The 9,367-nt window shown below is 34.5% G+C and overlaps 1 pseudogene; it reads right to left on the bottom strand.

Annotated features, from left to right (window-relative positions):
* Positions 1-5,598: 5,598 nt before the first annotated feature.
* On the bottom strand, positions 5,599-7,226 carry LOC147789909 (exopolygalacturonase-like; annotated as a pseudogene).
* Between the last annotated feature and the right edge of the window lie 2,141 nt (positions 7,227-9,367).

Genomic DNA, 9,367 nt, shown 5'->3' with positions numbered 1-9,367 from the left:
GTAAGAAGGTTGGCTTCACTCCATCGAAGAATCCATGTTTGAGTTAGTGGAATTTTGGGATGTCAAAATTTGGTTTAACCAAACTTGCATGCTTGCCAAATAAACCCACAGACAAATTTGAGTATTATTTTGAGTGTCAAAATTTGGTAAACTCAAACTTGCATGTTTGCCACATAATCCCAAACATTTGAGTGGAATATTGAGTGTCAAAATTTTGTGATCTCAAATTTGCATCAACATGCAAACATAACTCTATAAATAGAGTGATCAAGGTACATGAACTTCTCCCTTCCAAAAACCATGAGAAAAACTCTCACAAACTCTCTCTTCATATATACTAAATCCCTCCCGAGTTTAGTCACTCACCGGATTTCACAATCCCGTTCTAAGGTCGGAGAATAGTGGAGAAGACACTAGTGGTGGTTCGAAACCGATTCGTGAGGAAAAAGGAATTTAAACTACAAAAGGTTAGTACTCAAACATCTTGAGTTTTAATACTTATGAACATGCTAGTTATTTACTATAATTGATGTTCTAAGAGTGCCTAAGATCCAAATTGCTTCCTCATGTGTTATATTAACATCATCAATAACTTTTCGAGCTGGCTTGTATCGAAAAGTAGCACGCCCCAACCTTGGGCGATCTCATGGCCTGTGCGACGGGTTTGCCAGTTCACTCCTCCATCGACGACAAGCAGGCTGACACTCACCATGTTCCTCACCTGGTACAAAGTTATATGTCGTAGCGCCTCATCCTTAGATGTCGGATACCGTTATGAAGGTAAAATCTTCTGCCCAAGTGTGTGTACCAAGACTGTGAAACTCTAGAGCCTATAGAGTAAGCTGGTGGTTCCCTACTCTGACATGGATGCGATAAGAGCCTATAAGTATGTTGCTTATTGAATATATTTATACTCATTCCTATTTACATTTCTTTTTCAGGTCCGTGAAGCTACAGATCGTGGCGATAAGGTTCTCGGGAGCTTAAAAGTCACAGAGGAATTGTCGACTTGAGGTGTTTTTGATATGAACCAAGAGACATCAATCATACAATATACTTCAATGTAGCATGAACTGAAACATCTTTTGATAATTTTGACAACCTAAGGCAAGAACACTTGATTGAGATTCGAATCACTCCACAAGCAAGATTGATCATGTCGAGCTTGAATGATTCTACATGCAATCTAAACTACATAGAATTGCAAAGAAACTTAGCCATTGGCTAAAGAAAAGCACAAATGCTTCTTTCTATATTTCCCAAGTCTACTTACAAATACAACATACATGGCTTTATATAGCCTCAAAATGAAACTATTAAAGACATTCCAAGAGTTGTAACATTCATACTTAATGGCGATAATTAACCATTATGTAATTGTAACCTAAAGTAAATTAAAAGTCTTAAATAACAATCAAACTTCATTCCTCTTCAATGTGGCATGAATTGCTTGATAATTTTGACAACATTTTCTTCACATCTTCATTGAAGTATATTGTATGATTGATGTCTCTCGGTTCATATCATTCTCCACTTCTTCAAGAGGATTCGTCCTCGAATCTATTTGTGAAACTTTGCTGCAAAAAAAAAAAAAAAAAAAAAAAAGATATGGAAATATAGACGACCTCGCAACACTCTCTCACGTGTATACACTCAAGGAATTTTAGGCCACTCTGTTTGCACTCATTTACACAAATGAAGCTCTCATTCTCACCTCTCAAATTTTTTTAGTAGAGCCCAGATTGGATTTTTTTTATTTTGGGTCGATTAAAAACTATAAAGATAAAAACAAATTGAAAATAAACGCAAAGGAAACATATATCCGATCTTGAGCCTGAAGCTCTGATACCAAATGATATGATAAGGAATCAACTACAAGGGGAGTAAGATTCGGATTACCTTGTTGATCGAATATCTCAAGTCAAGAACACTTTGTTTGAGATTTGAATCACTCCACAAGCAAGATTGATCATGTCTAGCTTCAATGATTCTTGTTGATCAAATATCTCAAGACAAAAACACTTGATTGAGATTCGAATCACTCCACAAGCAAGATTGATCATGTCGAGCTTGAATGATTCTACATGCAACCTAAACTACATAGAGTTGCATAGAATGATATGAACCAAGAGACATCAATCATACAATAACTCTAAATTACTCTAAATTGCAACCCACCCAAAATTTACAACAATCAAACTTCATTCTTCTTCAATGTAGCATGAATTGAAAAATCTTTTGATAATTTTGACAACCTTCTCTTCATATCTTCATTGAAGTATATTGTATGATTGATGTCTCTTGGTTCATATCAGTTTTTCTAGACTACGTACATATAGTTGTCACTTAATACATGTCATATTTGTTGGAATTTATGCCCTAAAGCCTCGTAATTAATTATTTAGTTTTTAACAATAATTTTTATTAGTTTATTTGTAATTTAATTGTTATCCATGGTATGAAAATCCAAGGTTATTAATGTAATCTTGAACCGTATTTGGTTGACATACAAGAGGATCGTGTTCAAGTAATAACCTAAAAAGTCTATAGTATATGGATAAAGTTGGATGCCTTATCTTGGTAACACTATTGATACGACCCACTTTGTAATGGTTACAAATGATTTGATTCAAATCGTTCATATGGAGACATGTAAGTGGGGCTACCCTATACAATGAGTTTGTATAAGACTGGACAAATAAATGTTTAATCTCTCTTTATAAATCCGTTAATTGAGAAGATTAATATTTCACACAATGATCATATGCGAGTCGATCTTAATCCTGAGTGAGTTATGAACTCCTGCCAGTGAGGGCTTGTTCTTTAATTTACATGGGTGAGAATGGCTCTTTAGGCCGATTCAATGTGCCTACAATTTTAAGGACTTGACCAATCAGGGAGTTTGAAACATAATATCATGAGATGAAATTCACTCTTTTCCAGATGAGGAAACTAGATGAGTTGTTCTCTTAAGTACTGATTTCGGGACTTGAACAATGGGGCCCCACCTTCTCTCTGGCCCAAGAGGGACTTGGTTTATGATTGGATCATAAACAAATTGTTTATTAGAGAATCAGTGGTACTTAAGTTGAAAAATGTAATTACAGGGGTAAAACGGACTTTTGACCCAGCTACAATTATGAACAACTCATGAAGGATCGACTTGCTTGTAATGATTATATCAATGGAAATAACTTGTCCTACAGTACATAAGAGTGCAACTCTAGGTCTATAGTGGAGTGACCTATAGTTAATGAATGGAAATTGATTAATTAAATAGTTTAATTAATTAATTTTGTATCGCTGGAGCTTATAATCGGTAGGTCCATAAGGTTTTCTTGCTAGCTCATAGCAACGTTAAAGGTTCAATTTATTTGAAAGAATATTTGAAGTGTTCAAATTGATATTTAAAATAATTAGATATATTAAATATAAAGGGGAAAATAAATTTAATTTGAAGTGTCAAACTAATATTTATATATTAGATAAATATATTTAATTTGAAGGTTTCAAATTAATATTTAATATATTAAATATATTTAAAAAGAAAAATATATTTATTATATATGATACCATTAAATATGATACATTAAATAAAAATATATTTAAAATTTGAATCAAGTTCAAATTAATTTAATATATATTAGGATATCTTATAATATTTAAATATAGTTTAGATGAGGTATTATATCCTAATAATATTAAATATGTAATTATATTATTTGCAAACATTCTCAGAGTCATAACAGACCAATCTCTCCCCCTTTCTTTGGAGAATGAAATTACATCTGGAGAGATTTTTCCAAACTGATTACATCTTAGGAGACATGAACAGGATTACATCTCAAAAAAAAAAAAAAAAAAAAAAACAAGAACCCCTTAAACGGATTAGTGTAATGTCCCATGAACAGGATTTGAACCAAATTTTTTAGTATGAATTTGACACCCAATGGCTCCAGCATTTTTCGATATCTTTTGCAATATGACCATATTATTTACTCCTCATGAAGTGTTTCTAAGAAGGAAAATTATTCTTACGGATCAACATGAGTTGTTTTTAGCATATTTTGCTTTACCCACATGTTTGTTAAGACAATTTCAAGAGGTAGCCAAACATAATATTGTTCGAAACTAAACACGCTTAACTTTTGAGTCTTATGATTGAACCACCAAAAGTAGGCAACGTGATTTTTAGAGATAGTTTTCACTCCTAGGAACAATTTAAAACAAGTAACTAATGTGACCATATCATTGAAGATGCAAGGAATTGTGGGGGCCATCAGATGCCAAATTTGGATTCCAAATCCTGGTCCAAATTTTAGGCATGAGATTACATCTTAGGAGGCATGTGAGTAAGGAAAAAGCATGCTACAAAAATTGGTGTTGGTTTGTGTGGATAGTTTTCACTCTTATAAGCAATTCAAGATAAGTTGGTAATGTAGGTATGTCATGGTAGATGCAGGGGAACGTCAAGGGTATCAGTTGCTAGTTGCTGAATCCAAATTTGAAATCGTGGTCCAAATCTTAGCATGGGTACCATTTGCCATTTCCAAATGGCTTAGTTCCTTTTTTTTTTTTTTAGATATTATTCTAAACATAAAAATCAAAAGATTTAATTATGTAATAAGGGTTGTTTGAGTTAAATAAATTTATGATCCAATTAACTTACTTAGGCCTCAAAGATATCTCAACTCGACCCAGCTAAACTCACGAACAACAAATATCTTAAGACTTGAAAACACAAAACATAGCATCATGGATCGAGACCAAGTTTTGTTTTTATTTTCTCTCTTTTGTGATTTATGTTGTTTTTTTGGCCTTATTTAGCACGGATTTGGGCCAATTTTGATGAGTTCCTCTACATTAAACTCCTAGAACATTTAGCTACTTTTGTTATTTAATTTTTCTAGGACTATCGACATTTTTCCTAAAACTAAACTTGGTCGGGATAAATAGGTAGATAATTCAATATTAAATGTAAATTCCTAAAATACATATTAATACTTGTCACTTAATTTTCTAATCTGAAACCTAAATTTTTTCAAGTCATATCCAAAAGTTGCAACGAAAATTACATGATTGACGAAAAAGATAGATTTAAGGACACGACTTGCTAGATTAGTCACCTCTAATGTCAATTCTTCTTTAACGATAATGATGGATGTGTGCCATATGGGACGGATATAGTTAGGAGATTCGATCTAACTTATTGATTCTGTCTAAAAGATTTCTAATGGTAATTGATTTGTTTAGGGTAAAGGGAAAGAGGAGTTAGATGTTTTTGTTGGTTAAAGATTCTTTCCTTGAGTTATGGATTAGTTTTTTTTTAATAATGGTTGTTACAGTTACATTGTCTTATTTCAAATTCAAATCTAGAACAAAAAAATAAGACTGTAACCAGTTTATTATATAAGGTCGAGGTACTAAAAACATTAGGTTGTTCACGACACAAAGTCTCCTTCAAACATTCGACCATCTTATTTATTTCGAAAAGTACAACAAAAGAAACTCAAAAGAATGAGAGTCAAATGGATAGAGGCAGTCTACTTTTTTAATTAAGGCTGTCTATTATTTTGAAGTTCTCTGGCAATGAACAATTCAAGGGACAACATAAGGAGAGGAGCATATCTTGGGGTTCTGCCTTAATGAAATGATAGGTTTCACATTCGTGCATTGGGAGGAAATAGGACATTTTATTCCATTGTAAGTGAGGTCAATGTTGCTTACTTTTACATCGTCACATGGTAAGTGACGGCTGCAAATAAGTTTGATTGCCAGCGGAGTTGCAGAACTTCCTCTAATGTTCTTGAAGCTCACTATACTCATCTTAATTTTTTAAGGAATCTGAAAATTAAAATGAGACAACAAATGGTTTATTTGTGAAGTTGTAATGAAAAAATGAATCAAAGGTTCGAGAATGCGATCCATACCTACCGATTGCACTGATTCCACGGACAATACTCTTGGTCTATTAGAATAGGGTTGCTAACATTGACCATTATAATGTCCAAAAAGTGCATATTGGTGGCGGTGCCGCTAGCCGCAGAAGCTGGCCACGTTTTGATCCTGATACCATTAGTGGTGTTATTTAACGTGCAGTTCTTTACGATGACACCTTCAACAGGTTCTTCGTTAGTGTATCTTCCAAGACTTCCGATGCTTATTCCATGTCCTGGTCCACACGTCACATTGGTGACTTCAATTAGTTTGCTTCAATCTCCAAGAGAAATGCAATCATCTCCAATTGCAATTTTGGACTTTGTGATTGTGATCTTATTTGATCGACCGATGTGTATTCCATTAGTGTTGGGATTGTTTTCGGGTGCCATTATATTGATATTATGGAATGTGAGGTTGTTGCAGCCGATGATGTTGATATAGAAGTTCTTGCTATCAAGTGATGTTATTCTCTTAACGGTTGAATTGGTGATGAAGTTGAACCTCAAACTCTAAACATTTTGTATAATCAAATAATATTTTGTGAGAGTCGGTAATGATGCTAAAAATTTGAATAGAACCCAATAAAATTGAAAACTCAAAAAAAATTTACTTTTTTCGTGGATTGTTTAAAGATTATCCTCTAGAAAATGAAGAACATTGACCAAATCGTAAATGTCAAGACATGTAAGAGGCTCTTTCAAAAACAACAAGATGCATGAGATTGAGAAGGAAAGCTAAAGGAATATTACTTACAACCCGGAGTTGGGCACAATTTATGCATTTGTGGCAATCGTTCCTTTTCCAAGCTGCCTTTCCTTGGCCATCAAAAACTCCTTCACCTGATAATGTCAATCTATCAACACGTGCAAAAGTGATCCAATTATCTCTGGGAAGACTTTTTAGTGCCTACAATGTTCCTCCAAGTTGAAAGTCAATTGGGCTATTACAAGGTCCTTCAAACTTCCCTTGCTTTACTCTAAATATCCCTCTTGGAATAAAAATTGCACTATAACGATTGGACGTGCATGCATCCCTCCATGCATTTGCTAAAGCCTACCTTTCACAACTAACAAAAACTTATAGCAAACAATTGATCAGCTCAACTAGTGATAATATTGATGTTCATATTATATATTTACCTTCATGATGTCAGTACCAGACACTATGTTACCATATCTTTTCAAAGAAAAAACAACATCGGCACTAGATTGAGCATCGACGGTAGGAGCTAACAATAGTAACATCAAAATTGTAGCGGCCAAGAAACTTGATTTGATCGTACTCATGAAGCCTTTGCTTTCTTTTCTTTTTTTATGTATATCATTTGAAAACTAGTGAGAGACAATGATATTTCGTTTTAGATTTGAAACTTTTTATGTATTTAATACAAATTGAAAAATAGGAATCAAATTGAGTTGTTTTTAGCATATTTTGTCTTTACCCACATGTTTGTTAAGAAAATTTCAAGAGGACGCCAAACATAATATTGTTCGAAACTAAACACGCTTAAAATTGTAGGCATATTATGGTAGGCATATGCTTAAAATGACTTGTATGACTATAATAAAGCAACAAAATCACTTGTCTCAAAGTATGGTATTGTAACACCAAAAAATGAAAGGAATTAGATCTAACAAGAATAAGCCGCCCATGTAAGACCTAAATGATCAAAAGGGGAGGAATTAAAGGATTAAGGAAGGATGATGATCTCAAGCAAGTCATTTTTATACCCTAACAAGTAATGTTAAGGTGTTTAAGACCTATGGAGAAAGGATTGGAAAGTAAAAGTAAGTGAAAAGGGCAAAAAGGTCATTTTACTAATTATTAAGGACCTTCCCGAATTTTTAGTTGCTTATCTAGAAAGAATTTAGAGATGCTCAAGAAAAAATGACCAACATGAGATAAAAGATTTTTAGAAAAATTATGGATTTTTCAGGAAATATAATATTAAAATATTCGGAAAGCGGGAAATGACCCAAATACCCCTGGAAGAATGTATAATTACGAAAATGGCCCTCTGATGCATCTACAGTGACCATCTGAGAAATATCTCACGAAACTCAAATCCCAGCCGTTGGATCTTCCCCAAATTTGGATATGATCTAGAAGATGGACAGATCATCACATCAAACGACTATTTTGCAAAACCAAAGTCGGTGAGGCTCTGACTGAAGTAGATATTTCGGGCGGATTTTCCAGAAAATCTAACTGCCAATTCACGACGATTCTGGAGCTTTCAATGTCGGTTTAAGCTCGCCTATAAAGTCTGGAGTATGAGAAACAATATGGAATAAGACTCGAGCAAGGTCGAGCACCCATTCGAGAGTTATGAGAGTTTAGTTTGTGGGTCTCCTACTCTCGGGCTTCTTCCAAATTTGAGAGCAATTCTTCACCATTCCTCCTTAAACTTATTCCAATAGTTTCCAAACAAGATTACCCACAAGTTATATGAAGGAATTGAGAGCTGAAACGTCATAGAACAAAATACCCATGATATCGGAAATCCGGCGTTTCGAGTGAGTTGCATACCGAGAACGATTTCTGAAAATTAAGGTTCCACACTCAAAGACATTCCTCCAAATCAATTCCTATAGCTTGATGAAAGGATATTTAAGAGGTTCCATGAAGAAATCGAGCCTTGAAAACTCCTAGAATCGGCTACCCGATAAGAAATCCCCTGTTTTAGCTCTGGCGAGGAAAATGATTTTGGACGAACTTTGGAGGCTAATATCTTAGGCTATGATCCAAGAAAATGTATGAAATCAATCTCAAGCTCTTCCTTGTAATAGGCTAATATCTTAGGCTATGATCCACCAAAAGGTATGAAATCAATCCCAAGCTCTTCCTTGTAATATCATCGTTAAGTTTCATGAAGAAATCGAGGGGATAAACGAAGAGATCGGGGCTGTGGAAGGCCACTTCCAGACGGCGGCGCAAAGGACGAACGTGTCTTCTTCCTGTCCAGAGGAAGAAGACGATGACGTGGCCGGTTCAGTTGAACCGGCCAAGTAAGCCCAAAATTTGGTCTTCCCTCAGTGTTTTTCAATTTTAACCCCCTTCCAGGCTAGTTCTCATGATATACCTTTATGGTTCTAGAAACTAGACACAATAAGGAGTCTATAGAAGGAAAAGTGAAGTAATTCAAATACCGGAAGCTCAAGAACGGAGGTCCTGAACATCAACAATGAGGTAAGTAGCCACCTTGGACTTTTCTTAAGAAATACATGTAGGAATCGCTTGGATTTTCATATGAACCATAAACCAAGTATTACACAAGGATCTATGAAAAAAAAAACTCAAAGAACCGTAAGTTAAGGCGCTGAACCGACCAAATTGCTCGGGATTTAAGGAACATTAAAGTAACCCACTAAATGAGCCCTGATGTCTATGAAACTTTAATGATGAGCATATTATAGCATGTTTAGGT

Source organism: Cucurbita pepo, chromosome 12 (genome assembly GCF_057944985.1).
Source record: "Cucurbita pepo subsp. pepo isolate OVF chromosome 12, ASM5794498v1, whole genome shotgun sequence".
In the NCBI taxonomy this organism is placed as follows: Eukaryota; Viridiplantae; Streptophyta; class Magnoliopsida; order Cucurbitales; family Cucurbitaceae; genus Cucurbita; species Cucurbita pepo.
Note: the sequence above shows the minus strand (reverse complement) of the source record. Positions and strands in the feature narration are given on the sequence as shown.